The sequence below is a fragment of the Thermobia domestica genome, chromosome 8, assembly GCF_964235325.1.
Source record: "Thermobia domestica chromosome 8, izTheDome1.hap1.1, whole genome shotgun sequence".
Taxonomy (NCBI): Eukaryota; Metazoa; Arthropoda; class Insecta; order Zygentoma; family Lepismatidae; genus Thermobia; species Thermobia domestica.
Genome location: NC_137461.1, coordinates 287,972,396 through 287,990,434, shown reverse-complemented (window position 1 = coordinate 287,990,434; position 18,039 = coordinate 287,972,396). Strand labels below are relative to the sequence as shown.

Genomic DNA, 18,039 nt, shown 5'->3' with positions numbered 1-18,039 from the left:
AGAAACGCGAAAATAAATGACGATTTTCAAAATGACTCGAAATCGAAAGCAGATAAGTGAATTGTGATAACGGTTTCTCATGTAAAATGATATTGGCTAGTGCGCTCTTGTTCCACATTTCGACTATCTTTTATCTATTTGAAGATATCACATAATTACTGTAAAATTAGCGGTACTTTAATTTCGCCGGGATGAGACCTCTTAATACATAATAAGTTTGTTACCTGCAATCGATTAATAGTCTCCAAAATACATTTCATCCCCATCATTAACTCGGTACTGAAACTGGAAATGATATAAATCCGAACTTCTGGTTTCAATATTGATCTACATGGAGCAAAATAGATAAGAGGTAGCGAAAGGATGACAAAAATTCCAGTCAATTTCATAAAATTAATTCTTGCAGATTTGAAAGAAAAGAAAAAAAAAAAAAAACAATCAGCCGTTCCTTCATCTGATAAGACGTGTCTCTTGTGACTATTCCCTTCGAATTAATATTTTCCAGACTCTAAAACGTTATTGACAAGCTCTCTGCTGACTTCGCCCGTTATTTTAAGAAACTAAAGGTGCTAACTTAGGAAGTACTAGAATGCTACTATGACAGAAATCTTTACAAGAAAATAGATGGAATAAAGAAGGATGGTTATGATCATGTAAGAAGAAATATGAGCAATTTTTTTTTCCTATAGCTATTTTATTCTCTCGTAGCAACCACTTCCTGTTAGTACTGGGCTGATTCATTCATTCGTGCCCTTCATTTTCAGGAATTTTGTCACGTCAGTGACGACAGCAGTATTGCAAAATACACCAAACTGTAAATGAAATGAAATAAAATTTTGAGTTTTACGTCCCACGGTTATGCCAGTTAGGTTAAAGGAGACGGTAAAGATGAGAAATGAGTAAAATGACAGAATAAAGAAAGTGGGAGGAAATGGGAGAACCCCGAGGAAACCCACGCTCACGGTGTTTGTCCACCACAAAGTTCACTTGGCGGAAGCAGGGTTTAAACCCGGGACCGCATGCACCAGAGGTGAACGCTCTACTACTGAGCCACCGCGGCTCCGTACACCAAATTGTAGCTCTGTTATTCGTAACGTATAGCACTATTTGTGGTACAGCTGGGGTTTATCAATTTTTGTTTTTCAGGTTCTGAAGTATAGTTTGTCAAGTTGAAAAGAAGGGTTATCTCTGAATGTTCTCCTGTACGAGCTCAACAAAGGTTCTAGGGCCACAGAGGCATTCAAACAAGTATGTGCAGTCTATAGAGAGGATGCAATTTCTGAAAAGTCCACCCGAAAATGAGGTGACAGAAATTTTGACCTAAGATCTGCCCCACGTTCTGGTCACCAATCCACTTTGTTGATGACATCAACGTGATCCACGTCAAAGCACCCGGGAATAGGGCACGAACGTGGGCAATGAACAAGCAACTGGAAAGGGTCAAGAAAGGGTTCAAGGGTGCGAAATCATCAGTGCAAAGAACAAGAACCAATATATTGCTAAACGTGGTTCTTTGCCTATCTGCTATCATGAATCCCGTCGCCAACATCAGTTCCTTCACGTATTGTTACCAGAGATGAGAAATGGTGCCTGTGTGTACATGAACTTATAAACACAAGGAATGGGTCAACCCAAACTCAAAGGTAATACCATGTCCCACACAGGATTTGCATCCCAAGAAGACAATGTTCTGCATCTGGTGGGACATGGAACGTATTGTCCACATTGAACTCCTACCCCGTAATCGTAACATCGCTGCTGCTGGATACTGTGATCAACTCCAACATGTTTATGCACCACTTCAAGAAAAAGAGGCCCAATAAAGATATGGCATTACTCTCCACATAGACAATGCTAGACTTCAAGCGGCATATATGACAACCGTTGCTATTCAGCAGCTTCAATAGGAGGGTTTTCCTCATCCGGTATATTCTCTGGATGTGGCTCCTACAGATTACCATCTTTTCTCGTTCCTGTTGAATAGATCCGTGGCACATCCTTCGGAAACGTTAAGCAGCTGCAAAATTTAACTGTTAACTTCTAAGCATCCACCAACTACCTGAACGTTGGGAATAAATTGTAGACAATGCGGGGTAATGCATCACTGATCCATTGTCTAATTAGTTCAACCTTCAAATAATAAATGTTTCATTGATTCCAAACGACAAGAACTAATGAATCAACCCAATGTCTATGGCTTTTTAAGATTACGGATAAGATCAGTAGCCATCGAAAAACTAATCGTACCTACAACATACTAAAAAGAAATATCACATACTTATTGCACTTAGTATATACAGATTCTCTGCATTTAATTAAGAATATGTCTGCAGCAACGCAGCGCTGGCACACCACTGGAAGTGGATTGGTGGACGGACGTAAGTGCAGCGCTCAAGGTCAAACACCAATGAGACTGGTGTACACGTAAGATCATTTATATTGCATAGTCATAAATACTCTGCAACTAATTACTGCCAAGCAATCTTTAACAAATTACTGTCAACTAACTTTAATACAATTAATTTGAAAATCAATTTTGTATTACGTTTTTGAAAAACTAATTTGAGCTTATTAAACAGAATGGGTGTATACTTGTGCTATTAACTATAAATTAAACTCTAAATAATTATTTCACTATGAAATCATAACATCCATGCCGGTTTATCAAACACATGTCACATTAAAGTTCATACCACGAACTACAAGCAGCTACAAAAACTAAGATATGGTAGTTTTGTTACTACAAAACCATATCGACATGATTCAGCATTACAGTCTATCAAACCCCGGACTCGAACGACTGAAAATTGTTAGAAACAGCCATTCGTGACTTTATAAAAATACCAAGACATATCGTTGGAAATTAATCTTCTTATAGATTACAAATGGCACATGGCCAACACTTTTAGGTCAGAGTTCACTCATAAGAGTTATAGCTTACAGTATCATAGTATGTAAAATTACAGTTGAATTAATCAATCATATTTCCAGAAATTACATGTTAAACATAACATTTCATGGTTACGGTAGCCAAGACACAGAGTGATATCTGGGATGATAATGAGGAAAACACTGAGGATTCACCTGAGAAAACACTCATCCACATGATACTCATAGATCACAAAGCGAACATTACTTGAAACATTCACTTAAGGTTAATGAGCTGCTGCATGAGTGCGCCTAAAACACAAAACGAGAAATAAGCATAAACTAAATCCTCAAATATTGCCATCTAAAGGTATATCTGGCAACAAAGTGCAGAGCAGTGTTATCAGACTGGGCTATTAAGTAGCGGGTTCGAAGATTTTTTAACTGCCCTCGCTATTAAAATTTCAAATTGGGCAACACGCTATTTCTTGGGTTACTTTAAATCAGGGTGGATTGATTTAAATCAGTCTGATTTAAATCACGATTTTAATCAAGATTTAAATCACTTGATTTTTTAAATAAAAATCGTTGATTTAAATCAAATTCCGAAATGAATTAATTTAAAGTGAAAGTAAGTAAAATCCCGTTTCTCTTCTGTTATTTCAATTATGGAAGATAATAATCATAATACAATGAGACTCAAATGTTTGTAAGCACAGTATGAAAACGAGTATCATGTAGAGAACGATCAGGAAAAATCCCATTTGAACAGGTAACGGATGAACCCTGCTTTCTTCTCTTTGTAACACAGGGTTTTAAAATTTCTATTCCAACGGGGAAATCACCATGAACATTTAAGATGAAAACTCTCTTGTGTCCACGTCTATTTGTTTGTTTCCACATAATAGGGGCGTATTTAGAGGGGTCCGATCCCCTCTGCGAAACAAAAAAAAAAAAAAAGATTTTAAAATTTTGGGCGAAATTTATGTACTAAATACATAGAAGTTCCTCGGGATCGTAAAACGACAAATTTTGGATGCGTTAAAATATCGAATAATACTTTTGATAAAGTGGATACTTGACCCCATTGCAGAACATGCCGCGATCTGCGATGTGATCGCAGAAAATTTACCGCGCCTGTGCAGGAAAAATTGTTAGAAGAAATAAAATAGCCAACAGAAAAGTATAAAAACGTGCCTGCTATGTATAGATGTCTTAAATGCACGGACAACTCGCATTTGATCTGTTTTTCACGTCACATAAAGCATACTTTTAACAATCACAAGTGTTTCTTCTGCTGGAACTGATCATCTTGATTTTTTTTTACTTTGGAATTCCTACAGAAAATTTTTGACTTACAAAAACTCATCGCATAAAGACAAAGAAAGTTCTGCCATCGGCTAATATATAGGATCAGAAAACGATATTCACGAAGAAATTAAATATCGAAAAAATGAAATGAAATCTGTAAGTTTTACTTACGTCCCACGGTTATGCCGGTTAGGCTAAAGGAGACGGTGATGATGAGAGATGAGTGAAATGGTGGAATGAAGAAAGTGGGAGGAAACGGGAGAGCCCCGAGAAAACCCACGAGCACGGTGTTTGTCCACCACAAAGTCCACACGGCGCAAGCTGGGATCGAACCAGGGACCCCAAACACCGGAGGCGAACGCTCTACCACTGAGCCACCGCGCCCCCAAAATTAAATATCGACCAAAAGCAGGGAATTCATGTTATTATTCAGTTCAAAATCTCTTATCGTCGCGAATTCTGTCGAGGAATTTGAAGCTTTAAAATATATAATACGATAATTATGCCTGTTGTGCTGTGTGGTTGTGAAACATGGTCGCTTACGCTGAGGGAAGAACGCAGATTGAAAGTATTTGAGAATAAAATCCTGAAACGAATATTCGGAACCAAAAGGAACGGAAATGAGGAATGGCTAAAACTTCATGATGAGGAACTGCATAATTTATATCGTTCACCAAACATTGTTAGGGTCATCAAATCTTGGAGGCTCAGATGGGCAGGACATGTAGCAAGAATGGAAGAAAGTAGGAACGCTTTCAAAGTTTTGACTGGGAGTCCAATCGGAAAACGACCATTAGGAAGACCTACGCACAGATGGGAGGACAATATTAAGATGGATCTCGCAGAAATAAGAATACAAAATAGAAACTGGATTCAGTTGACTAAGGATAGAAGTCAGGAAGCTTTTGTGAACATGGCATTGAACCTCCGGGTTCCATTAACTAGAATTAGTTAGTTAATTTAGGCGAAATTTATGTACTTTATATGTATTTCGTGCCGCTAGCTAGTTCCAAATGTTTAAAAATATGCCCCTGCCAAATATCAGTAACTTTCGTGAAAAGAAAAGTGTCATGTTGATATACATTGCTGTACTTTTTCCTTAATTCTTAAGAAACATTGTTTGGGATTGAAATAGGTTAACGATTGGGAATTAATTAAAAATTAAAACCCAATACTTTCACTTAAATAGCATAATTAACATTTAATACTAATTCCTAATGTTTTTTCTTCAGTTCGCGACTTGTATTATACGAAGGAAAAGATTTGATTTAAATCAAAAAAATCAACAAAATGATTTTTTTGAAAAAAAATCATGATTTTTTTCCACCCTGCTTTAAATTATCTGCAGGCTATAACTACTTTCTTATTTTCGTATATGAAATCACAAATTATTAGTTTTATACAGATCAGGGGCGGATCCAGGACGGACTTCTGAGGGGGAGCGATGGGTTGTAACTTTGCTACTTAGAGCTACTTTTAAGAGCTCCAAACTCTGAGAAGGGTTTTATTTATATATAAAATAGGAAAGGCTCCTCTTCTAGGGGGGACAATCGCCCCGATCGCCCCTCCCTGGATCCGCTCGTGATACAAGGAGTTTCAAAACAACACCGACAATGTTTGGGAGGTGATTCCTGAGACCACGATAAGACAAAAAGTATATACCAACCTGGATGCACGAATGCTTCCTTTCGCAACTATAGGCTGCCGAAAAAAAAAAAAAAAGGTCCAGAGCTCCAAAACTATGGGACCTACCATAGTCAGGTTAAGACTTCACTTAAGAACTAGTATGTGCCCTAGCCAAATATACATGTTTCAGAATCCTGCGGTACTTCCCCAATAATTTTTACAAAGACAGTTGGTGAGTACTTCAAATTATATGCCCGTACCCAAACTCCCTCTATAAAAGTTGTCGCGTGAGTACTTTAGGATTCTGAAATATGTATTTTTGGATAGCGCGCATATCAGTTCCGAAGTGAAGTCTTGATCCGACTATGGTAGTCTCAGTTTTGGAGCTATGGACCTTTAAAGTTCGTTTTTTCATGTTTTCGGCAGCCTATAACTCCGAAAGGAAACATATGTGCACCCAGGTTGGTCTATATTTTGGTCTTACCTTGGTGTCAGGAATCACCTCCCAAACGTTGTCGGTGTTGTTTTAAAATACTCTGTATAATACAATAAAAAGATTTGTTTGTTGAGTATTCTGTTTACAATGAACAATAGTTTTACTAAAACTAACACGTTCAACACTAGTTCAACTGTTGTTTTAGTGCTCTTTAATTTCCAGATCTGACAACACTAGACGTTTGTTGCGTTTATGCTCAAAATTGAATCAAATCTAAGTTTTACGTTCCACGCTTATGCCGGTTAGGCTAAAGAAGATGGTGATGATGAGAAATGAAGGGAATGGTGGAATGAAGAATGGGAGGAAACGGGAGAACTCCGAGAAAGCCCACGCACATGGTGTTTGTCCACCACAAGCTCACTTGGCGCGAGCTGGGATCGAACCAGACCTCATGCACCAGAGGTGAACGCTCTACCACTGAGCCACCGCGACCCCTGGTGGGACATTTGAGTGGTTTTCAGTAAATGAAAAGGAATTAATTTTCTGTACGTTACCACCACCGTTATTCCCAGAATACCAACCATATCACCGTTATTTCCACCGTAAGTTTCACCAAACTGAAAGAACTTTTATCGCTGACTGTCCACTATCACTTTTTAAACTTCTACAAAAATAAAAACAAATTCTCGATTTTCTCGGAAACAACGGATGAGGATTTACTCACGTGCATCATTTTATTCTGCTGAGTGACATCTATTAACTGGCATACGATTTTTTTTTTTTTTTTTTTTTTTTGTTAAATGATAATATTGTGTCCTACACTTAGATTATTTGAGAAATAACAAAATTAAGAACAAAAATTCGATGTATTTTGTTACAAATAAAGGCAGAGGAAAAATAATTCCGCTTTCTCAGACCACGCGCTACCAGAAAATTGTATGATGGCAATTTAAGGAAGTTGACCCAAGTCTAAGATGGCGATTTTTAATAAGGCCGCCGAGGTCTTCATGGTTGTGTTGTTTTTTCTTCTTCTTCCCCCGTACTTTACCCACAGGTTTTAACATTTTGTACACTGACGAATTTACGAGGGTCATTTAACTAGAACTGGCAACACTGTTATGATTGGGAGTGTCGTGTGGACAAGAGACAAATGATGAACGTAGTGTACTTCGTGGATGTGTACGAGTCTGTTAAACCCTGCTGCGGTCCCATATTACGGTGTGTGTGGCGAGTAGACATTGTTAAAGTGATTGTTGTGTGAAATACCGCCCTCACGCAATGTTCACGCGTGCAGAATAGCGTGTGTTTATCAAATTCCAGGTGGCACGAGGGCTTAATGCTAGGACGATTTACAGAGGATTAGTAGAGGCCTGTGGTGAAGCTGCTCTACCGTATCGGACAGTGGCGAGATGGGTTACAGCATTTCAGGCGGGACGACAGTCAACAGACAAAATGCACGGTGGAGGGCATATGCGAACGGCTACGTAATAAATTCATCTTGCAGGACTACGGACACGGCTTGACGGTGATCCGCGCTGGACTTGCAGTGAATTGACGCAGGAGCTGAACATTTCTTCCGGATCAGTGCTCCGCATGCTAGCATAAGATCTTGGCATCAGAAAAATTGCAGCCAGATGGGTACCCCTGGCATAGGTGGAAATGTGTGCGCCTACACCTTCAACGTTACAATGAGGAAGGTGATGACTTCTTGCACCGCAATATTGCAAATGACGAAACGTGAGGAAGATCCTACGAGCCTGAATTGAAACGTCAGTCGAGTGAATGACGCCACCCAGAATCTCCACGACCGAAAAAGCTTAGACAAGAGCCAGCAAACGTGAAGCTGATGATAATAATGTCATATGACCACGAAGGTATTATCCTGTCACATCAAGTTCCACCGGGCCTTACCGTCAATGCTTCATACCTGAGTCATTATTTACGACCACCATTACGGCGCAAAAGTCTACACTTCTTGGAGTCTGGACCAATTCTCCTAGACGACAATGCCAGATGCCATATAGCCAATTTAGTACAGGCTCTGTTACGACGATGGGGTTGGGAGGTATTGGAGCATCCGTCATACTCCCCGGATATGAGCTCCTGCGATTTTGAAATTTTCTCAAAAATGAAAGAACCTCTCAGGGGCAAACGTTTCAGAGACATTCCGAGCATTGTTCGTACCTTAGAGTGCACTGTCAACACTCTCTCACAAAGTGGCGCTTTGACAGGTATTCAACGGTTACCAGACATCTGGCGAAGGGTTCGACAGGTTGGCGGAGACTACATCGAAGGACTGTAAGCTTCTTGAGGTGAGTGATTCACTACATTCCATTTCACAACTATGTTGCCACTTCAAATTAAATGACCCTCGTATATGGATAAGTTTGCAAACTTTTGGAACATCCTGTATGGTAAGATGGCAATTTTCTACTGTCATAGCATGTGCCAGAATTATAGCGAGACAAATTTTCACTTCAAAAGTTAGAATAATCCTACTGGTAGGAGGAAACGGAAAATACAGAGAAAAATCAATAGACTGGATGAGTCTCCACACTAAGCTCGGAAGGCCTGGGATCGAAACATGGACCCCTGGCACCAGAGATGAACACTACCACTGATTATTACGTGTTACAGTTAATTATTATTTTGTGTACATCATGTTATACTTAAGAAAATAATGGTTTTGACTGTGAAAAATCCATATAAACCTAGTTTTCGATTTCTACAATGTTATCCCCATGCTACATTTATCATGGTCTATTTTATACTAAATACAGTGTGATCAAAAGTCACTTACGCAAATATTTATCACTAGTATTGTAGCAGTTTTTATTGTTGTTCCCACAAGCCGAGCAGACCAATAACCTAAAATTATACTTCGATTTTCAAATAGGATGAAGCGCGGGACTTTTGGCACGGGCTTATAATTTCTAAGTGTTTCAATTTTAAAACTTAATTCAGTAATATATGTTCTTTGGCATAACATCTACGCAGGACAAACACAACTGTTTTTTTTTTTTTTTTAACATTTTAGTAGCAGCTGCAAGCAATAAAAAAAAATTACCTGCTGAGACGGGAATTTTATAACATATTGTCTGATGTTAATTTTTAATCTAGCCAAAAAATAAAAGTTTTTAAAAATGTAATGGTTTTGCCATGTTCCAAAGCACTATAAAAAAATATCACATCAGTTGTTACAATAGATTACATCATTTACCACGGGTGATAATTGTCTCATTTTGTTATTTATGGAGTAATTATCGAAAAACTAGCAATTAGCGTTCTCTTCTAGCAAGAATATAAAATTTGAAGACGAAAATGAATCAAAACAATCCTTATTGGAACTCTGATTTAGATGTCTTTGTAAACTATGTGATATAGATACTTGCATGTTTTTTTTCTTTTTTTAATGTTTAGGTAATAAAAGTGGATTTTTTGGCCCTCTTTATCCTAAATGAATATAGACCATTTATAACAGAAGACAATGAAAATGAACATTCATATAAACATCATCCAATATACCCTGATTCAGATTTTGTCGGAGACGTCGCTACGTTGTGTTTTTAGCAAATCTCTTAATGTAGCTGACAATATAGGCTATTTACATTTTCCGCAATAAGCAGGGACTGCACATGATTTAAATAAATTCAGGTCTAAGAGCTTTAAGGTATGTTTGTAAAATTTTCATACTTAAATTGTTTTTATTTGTTTCTGTAGAATGAAATAAATATAACAGTCGTTTTTACTCTCTGGTGTTCTTGTTCACAACTTCCGTAGTGCAGTTAAAATGTAAGGTTTACGCTTTGTTGCCCTAATTGCCCCACGTTACCCTAAATAAATTGAAACAATGTAGTTTTTAAGTTGCAATTAAATCTACAATGAAACAATATAGTTTTTAAGTTGCAATTAAATCTGCAACGAAACTAGTTTTTAAGTTGCAATTAAATCTACAATGAAACAATGTAGTTTCTCAGTTGCAACTAAATCTGCAATGAAACAATTTGGTTTTTAAGTTGCGATTAAATCTGCAACGAAACAATGTAGTTTTTAAGTTGCAATTAAATTTGCAATGAAACAATGTAGTTTTCTAATTGCAATTAAATCTGCAATGAAACAATGTAGTTTTTAAGTCGCAATTAAATCTGCGAATTACCACCACCCTAGCGACATCTATTCGCATAAGGCAGGCAGCGCAAGCAGAGACATCTATTAGAGTGACTATCTACGATCAGGAGCGCTACGCACAGACTAAGACATGCTTATTATAAGGATTATTCCATAACAGCTGGCTATAATTGAGGCAAGGACCTTGTGCCACAGCAGCACGGTATACACAATGGGAGAAAGAATTACCATTCTGGAAGAACACGTAAGGAGTTTTAAGTTACGAAATCACCGCGGCATGTTATGCAGAAGCACATCCCATTTTACTTTGGAAGTACTACAGACCAACATTCAATGAACTGTGGACAACATTTCACGTGCAACGCTCCAGCAAGTGTTAGAGAATATCGTCAGAACAGTACACACATGTTAAAGCAGTAAATTATGGCTTCACATTTACATCTTTTGTAGTAGCTCAATGAGTTGTGCACCCTTTATTGCAATTCAATTTACGCTACATGGAGGGTTATTGAAAATTAAATATACAGGGTTAACATAAATGGTTCATTTGTTTTGAAAAGATTATTATATGTAAACGCATGAAAGATATATGAAAAGAACCACAAAGTCACGAAATTTATATTATGTATTCCAGGTGTCAGCACGAGTCCCCCTCCCAGTTCGTGACTACCTAAATGATGAGCTTCCGCATCGCTGGATTGGACGTATTGGTTAGAATGACCTAGCTTTGTTCCCCTGGCCTCCCAGATCTCCTGATTTAACGCCCTGCGCCTTCTTCCAGTGGAAGTACGTTAAGGCCCTTGTTTACGTAGCTATTCACACTACCGCAATCCTTAATAAACTTTCGCATCGCTGGATTGGACGTATTGGTGAGAATGACCTAGTTTTGTTCCCCTGGCCTCCCAGATCCCCTGATTTAACGCCCTGCGACTTCTTCCAGTGGGGGTACCGTTAAGGCCCTTGTTTACGTATCCCCACTACCGCAATCCTTAGTCGAGCTCAAAGAACGCATCAGTGTTAACAGTGCAAACAATTGACAGGACTATGTTACAAAATGTATGAATAAGCTCGAATATAGTCTGAACGAGTGTCGTGTCACCAAAGGGACACATATTGAACATTTGTAGAGGGTGTATAAACTTCTTTTCATATATATTTCATGTGTGTACGTGTAACACTTTTGAAAATATGCCCTTTTCAAAATGAATGAATCATTTATGCTAGTCCTGTACTATGATTTTTTTTTTCTGTTTAGTTAATAATGACATGAGAGTCAATTAAGGTTTAAAATAAATTTCGTTCAAAAGAATGACCACTTTTGTGTGTCCTGTTTCTTTTATTAGCTGTTTCCTCAGACAAAGTTCAACTGACCGGAATTCTCAAACACTGAACACAAAACAAACAAACAAAACGCTTCTAGATACAAAAGTGAAATGTAACGTCAGAATAGCCTCCTTTTTCTTATCATTATTTATATTCTATAGAAACAACCTATTGGTCGACTTAATAGTTGCTTTGCAAAAAACATGCTAAGTTTTCATAAAGCTAGACTCTTCAGGCGACTGAGTCACACGCAGACAAGAACTGGCATTATCTACAAGCAACAAGAAGTGATACTTTTTCAAACAAAAGACTTTAACACACCAAGGTCAGACGATTCTAAAACCATGAAAAAACAACCATAACTACAATATATATATATATATATATATATATATATATATATATATATATATATATATATATATATATATATTTACTATCCCTTTTCGACACCAACGCTACATGTGGATCTATAGCTTAATGTGAGATCCAAACCACGAGCTCCCACCGGGAATCGAACCTGCATCTTGCGCGCCCAAAACACGAAAGTTAACTATGCAGCAACAAAAGAGGTTTTTCAGTTCTGAAGGCTCAGCATCAACTGAGATAATGAACCTCATCATTGTCGAACTCGACACGTGATCATAAAAAAAAAAAAAAAAATCTAAGCAGCTGTTGTTATTGAAAGTGTTCATTTAACCTTTCTCGCTCAAAGTTATTTGTTATGGTGTTTAAATTACCCATCTTTGATAGACCAGGATCTTGTATTAATCATGACAGAACAGCTCCGATGTCAAAGCAGTTTCAAACGAACTAAGAGTAGAAACTAACCTAGCGTGGTAAGTCATATATATAATACAAAAGCACGTTAGTTAAGTTTTGTTCCATTAGCCTGCTGCGATAAACTTTTAATTTTTTACCGATACACTTCATTCAACAGCCGACACAACCTTATTTTATAAACAGGAGTCCACAAACTTAACGTGAATGTGATATTACTTACTTCGATTTGAATAACAGGAATTAAGAACATAAGATTCAAAAGAAGTATTAACAGACGATTGCTAATGTAACAAATAACGGATGAGAATTATTGTAAATTTAGATTCAAAAGTATTTGTTTTCCTCAAATTTAAGATATTCATTTACATTTTAGTCTAATATTCAATAGAGTGCGAGCCAAAGGTTAGAAGCAGTGTACAAAATTAAATATACCCTAGCGTTATCATAAATACTGTCCCATATTTTAAGGGTGTCTGTACGCCCCCCCCCCTACCCGTACAAGCGAGGGACGTCAAGAGCAGTAATGTAAAGTGTGAGTCATTGCTGGGAGAGCTGAAGAAGTGTAAAGGTGTCAATTGAAAGTGTTCACGATGGAATAGGGCGAGTACGAAAATCGTATGGCTGTGATGGAGTTGCACAAGGTAGGCGAATCACCGGGGAAAATTTTCAAAACTCTCCAGAAGCTGCAAATTAATAATAATAATAATAATAATAATAATAATAATAATAATAATAATAACAATAATAATAATAATAATAAAAAGTTTACCGCACTATCCAGCGCTTTGTTGAGACTGGAACTGTGAAAGGTTGTAACAGACGAAATCCAGTTAGGAAACAGTCAATTATGGTTCGTGAGCTAGATATCGAAAATATCTATGTCTCGAATAATAAGTAGTGACCTTAGACTCGATGCTTACAAACAACGCAAAGAACATCATCTGATAAATGAACTGAAAGGCCAAAGGCTCCTAAAAGCAAAGCGCTTACTTAAGCGTTACGCAGCAAATGGGCACCCTCGAATACTTTTCACTGATAAAAATATTTTTAATGTTGAAGAGATTATCAATGCTCAAAATGACAAGATACATGCCACATCCTCTAGAGACGCTGGTGAAAAGGCTCCAAGGGTCCAGAGAGGTCAGCATCCTGCCTCAGTCATGGATGGTGGGGTGTGAGCTTCGAAGGCACAACAGAGCTCCCTTTCTGTGAATAGAGAGTCTAAACGTCAGCCAAAGTGCACCAGGAAACAGTGCTTGAGAAACTAGTCACGAATCATCAATACCCTCTTCCATGGACGGAACTGGAGTTTCCCACCAGGACTCAGCCCCAGCATACAATGCACAGACAACCCAGCAGTGGCTGGAGGCAAATGTTCCGGACTTAATTTCCACTTCAGATTGGCCTTCTGCAAGTCCGGATCTAAACCGTCTTGACATGGCTCGCAAAAAGAGACATCCCAATATTGAAAGTTTACGGCGGTCTCCTCGGAAGGTGGCTGCAGATTTTCCAGTAGATTTGTTGCGTAATGCAACTGATGAATGGCTACAAAGATTTAAGGACTGTGTGCATGCTAACGGTGGCCATTTTGATTGTGATTTTGATTCATAATGCATCCATGTAGCTCATGTTCTTAGGATATTAAAATATCTTTAACTATTTTGTGTCGATGTACTTAAAACTTCGGGACAGTACTTATGGTAAGATTACATAGATTTAACCCTTTCGGTATGGGGCGCTTTTTGACGTTTTCGTTGATTTTCAGTTAATGAATTATAACGCGACACGCCACTACTGTTCGATTTTAGTTCAAGCTAGGTGGCCTGTGTGGTTGACATTTACAGTGCCGTGGGTTTCTTCACTCTACTATTTCGTTTATCATCACCATCAGTCTCCCTAAGTCTCGGAACATAATCATGGGACTAACTAACTCACTCTATGGCCTATGGAACCCGGAGTTTCAATGCCGCGTTCACAAAAGCTCTCCACTGACTTCTATCCTTAGCTAACTGCATCCAGTTTCTACTTTGTATTCCAATCTGCGAGATCCATCTTAATACTGTTCTCCCATCTGCGCCTAGGTCTTCCTAATGGTCGTTTTCCGATTGGTCTTCCAGTCAAGACTTTGAAAGCGTTTCTACTTTCTTCCATTCTAGCTACATAACCCGCCCACCTAAGCCTCCTAGACTTCACGACCCTAACAATGTGTGGTAAACCGTATAAATTATGTAGTTTCTCGTTATGAAGTTTCCGCCATTCTCCATTCCCGTTCCTCTTGGGTCCGAATATTTGTCTCAGGATCTTGTTCTCAAATACTTTCAGTCATGGGAAGCTATTTTTTTTTTTAAATTCATTTGTTTGAGACTTGTTGTTGTGGTGCAAAAAAAAAAAAAAATGAAATGAAAGCTTTTGGTTTAACGTCTCACAGATATGCCCTGAAGGGCCAAAGGAAACAAATGAATGATGATGGAATGAGAATGTGGGAGGGAAATAGGAGTAACCCGAGAAAAACTACGGATACGATGTTGTCCACCACAGATTTATTTGGGCGGTGATCGAACCAGGAATCCCACACACCAGAGGTAAGCGCTCAACTACTGAGCCGCCCTGCCTTTTGTTGTGATACGGAGCAGTAGCATGTTGAGATGTTGCGAGCTTGCGTGTAACTAGTATGTTGAGATTACTATATATATATATATATATATATATAACTGATAAAGGAAACTGGAACAAAGTAGTACAATCGAAGAAATATATTACCAATTGTAACACAACTTAGTAATATTCAAAATTAACCAAAAAAAAAAAAAATCAACTACTAAACTCATTAGCCCTACAGAGCACGAGAGCAGTTGCATGTTAGTTGCCACCCCCTTAATTGCTCCCATCGTCGTTACAGTAGATCAGTGGTGAATTCAGACATGTTCAAGGGGGGAATGAGCCCCCCTAGAATATCTATCCACATGCATTGAAATATTTGCTTTTTCCTGTATAATTTTTTAGAATATAAAAGAGTCTTAAAAGCAAAGATTTTTTTCTTTTTTTTTTAAAGACAATCAATAAGTTTCTTCTTTTACCCAATCTAATTGTTCTAATTAATAAACCGCGTTCTCGTATAAAGTCGAAGTTAAATAAAAACTTGAAAATTAGATACTGATGCTCACAAACGCTTTACAACGTTAGTTAGGGAAAAATGGCAATATGTTGGTTATTTCAACCGACCAGACAATAACAAATCGCGAGTTTTGTTGCGGCAGATTCCTGCTGCTCTACTGCGATCTAGAACAGAGCCCCCCTTAAATTGTTATTCCCCCCTCTTGAACAAAAGTCGGAATTCAACACTGCAGTAGATTGTTCGGTTTATATTTATCGATTTTGAAAGTTACTCATTTTGCGAGCAGCTTTGCCGCCAATACCAATGATGTTCTATTGGATTCCCAGCACTGTGGATTATCGCTTGATTGGAGCAAACTTTGGCGACTACTAAAGAAATTCAGTCTCACTCCTTCCTGCAAGGTTTCTAGTGAGTAGCGAGGGAGCGCGAACGCCAACGCTAGAGATGGCTCTTCGACAGACCAAGGCCAGAGAAATCCATTGGACTAGTATCAGGGCTTTTCACAATAATGTTCTAAAACTGAATGACACGAATTCCAAATTTTGATTCCATTTCCTGATAAAAACGCTGAGACGTTCTTAAAGTATGTCTTGGTACTTTCTTTCATACCTGTTGGATCTCTTCACATGTTTAACATCAGAGGAGTCACATGTTACTAGGAATTTTATAATTACATTTTAATCACGTCTTAAGCTCAAGGGAGAGATTTAAAAAAAATGGAAGTGCTGAAAATAAGAAACTTCATTATTCCCCTCCTTTTCCTTTTTCTCTCCCTCCACTTTCTTCCACACACAAACAACATACATGCCATTACTCGCTATAAAACTGACCTGATCTCGAATCAAACCTATGTCCCTGTACTGTCAAGATAATGAAACACATACCAAGTTTACAGAAGTCCTGTCTCCAGCTTCTCCTAACAACTGGCTTAATGACATCCGTCTACTTGCTTGCATCATGCTCAACAAGCCTCTTCCTTCTTTCTTACTCTGAAGACTACAGAAAACACCAATGTCTTTCTCGAGAATGATAATCAAATCTCCGCAAAGCAAAATGGCTGCCTCGCAGAAATAAGTTTTAAGACAAGTTATCTCGTTTCGTACGGACGCACCAAAGCAATCCGATTTGACTTGCAGAATATCTATGGGAAAGGCAAATATTCCTGTCACGTGAATAGAGATAATTAGCTCCAAGTATGCCATATTAATACAACTGACAAGATAACGACGTATGGAAGACATCTGAAATGGTACAAATCGTGTACAGGAAAGCATGACTGTTTCAATGAACTGATTCAAATAATAATAATAATAATAATAATAATAATAATAATAATAATAATAATAATAATAATAATAATAATAATAACAACAACAGGGTGGCCACTCATTTGGAATTTCAAAATTCCCTGACTTTTCCAGAAATTTTCCCGGTTTTCCAGAACTCAGGGACACGAACCCCTAAATTCCAGTAAAATTATTGCTTTTAATTATTCTTTTGTGATTCCAGGCCCCCGGGCATTTGTCCCCTATTCCCCCTCCCCTGTCGCCGGCCCTGCAAACCCGTAAACCATTATTAAACACAAATCATGTGAGTTATACGGCAAAGAAGTCCATGTGTTAAGAAAAAGAATTACTCGAAAACATGGTATTTTGATCCAGGCCCATACTAGGAAATGGCCAATGGAGGTGGAGCCCGCACCCTGCGACAATCCTCAACTCCCTTGACTGAAATTTTCATTTCTTTTTTAAACAAATATATGTTTAAAAAATAAGTAGTCAATAATTCTTAAATTTATTTTCTTGGAAAAACACCATTACAGAATTTACATAAAATCGGTTTAAAATTGCAAAATTCAAATCAAGAAACTGTTCTACTCATTATCTACTTATTATTCGTTAATTTGCAATCAAATATTTCTCCGGATTTAACAACAAATATACAATACCTTCACCAGGTGTGCTTATTAGCAACCTCTGTCATATTGCAGTACAAGGTTATGCTATCGTTCTTTGACGTCACAAATGAATGGAGAGGACAATTATGGAGCTACCTGTATTAAGAAGTAGCGGACTTCGGTCTAGAAAGCCGGCATTAACAACTTTAGGTAGGTCCGGGTCCCAAAGGTTTTGTCGTGCCAGCAGTGGCGTGCGGTGGTTATGCAACCGGGGAACAGGTCGACATAGATGGGAAATATTGTGTAACAAAACAACGGAACTGAAGTAAATGAGCACTATTAAAATGTGCTTTTAAGAAATCAGAAAAATTTGTTTGAAGCTGATTTTTTTTTTTTTTTTTTTTTTAGAACAATAGTACATGCAGTAGCGGAATTGGGTGTAAAAACTAGGGGGAGGGGAATGCCATTACTTCAAATTGGTGGTCAAAAGGTCAAATATCTGTAAAAAAGCATGGCCAATTAATCGTGTGGCGCAAAAAGTACTGCCGCCAC

At 38.0% G+C, this 18,039-nt stretch overlaps 1 protein-coding gene across 3 annotated transcripts in view; it reads right to left on the bottom strand.

Moving 5' to 3' along the window:
* The window catches only part of gzl (godzilla E3 ubiquitin protein ligase), an 80,202-nt gene that overhangs the window by 41,280 nt on the left and 20,883 nt on the right, over positions 1-18,039 (bottom strand). Inside the window, exon 2 of one of the 3 annotated variants that reach the window (XR_014132817.1) lies at positions 16,475-16,731. The exons of 1 other annotated variant lie outside the window; for it this stretch is intronic. The gene's annotated coding sequence lies outside the window, so the exon portion shown is untranslated. Of the gene's footprint in view, positions 1-16,474; positions 16,732-18,039 lie in introns of those variants that run through there. One more of the 3 variants, XM_081769941.1, reaches the window with a different exon arrangement.